We start from the raw sequence: 690 nt of genomic DNA on the forward strand, positions 1-690 counted from the left end.
TCTCGGCCCCTGGTCGTCCGAGGTCGTTCCCGCTGCACAGATTCATGCGTCAGGGCTTCCTGCAGACAATGCACTTTGATTTATTGCGCTATCTCTAATAGCACCCGAGATATCACCAGATATATATTGGATTTTCCCCTGACCCTGAGTGTCCGGCCACATGAGACGGTGGTTTTCTCGGCCCCTGGTGGTCCGAGGTCGTTCCCGCTGGCCAGATTCATGCGCCAGGGCCTCCTACAGACAATCCACTTTGATTTATTGCGCTATCTCTAATAGCACCCGAGATATCACCAGATATATATTGGATTTTTCCCTGACCCTGAGTGTCCGGCCCCATGTGACGGTGGTTTTCTCGGCCCCTGGTGGTCCGAGGTCGTTCCCGCTGTACAGATGCATGCGCCAGGGCCTCCTGCAGATAATTCACTTTGGTTTATTGCGCTCTCTCTAATAGCACCCGAGATATCACCAGATATATGCTGGATTTTTACATGACCTTGGGTGACGGATTCCGAATATCTGTAATTTTCTCGGCCCCTGGTGGTCCGAGGTCGTTCCTGCTGCACAGATTCATTCGCCAGTGCCTCCTACAGACAATGCACTTTGATTTATTGCGCTATCTCTAATAGAACCCTAGATATCACCAGATATATATTGGGTTTTTCCCTGACCCTGAGTGTCCGGCCCCATCAG

This window comes from Nomia melanderi, unplaced genomic scaffold (assembly GCF_051020985.1).
Source record: "Nomia melanderi isolate GNS246 unplaced genomic scaffold, iyNomMela1 scaffold0083, whole genome shotgun sequence".
In the NCBI taxonomy this organism is placed as follows: domain Eukaryota; kingdom Metazoa; phylum Arthropoda; class Insecta; order Hymenoptera; family Halictidae; genus Nomia; species Nomia melanderi.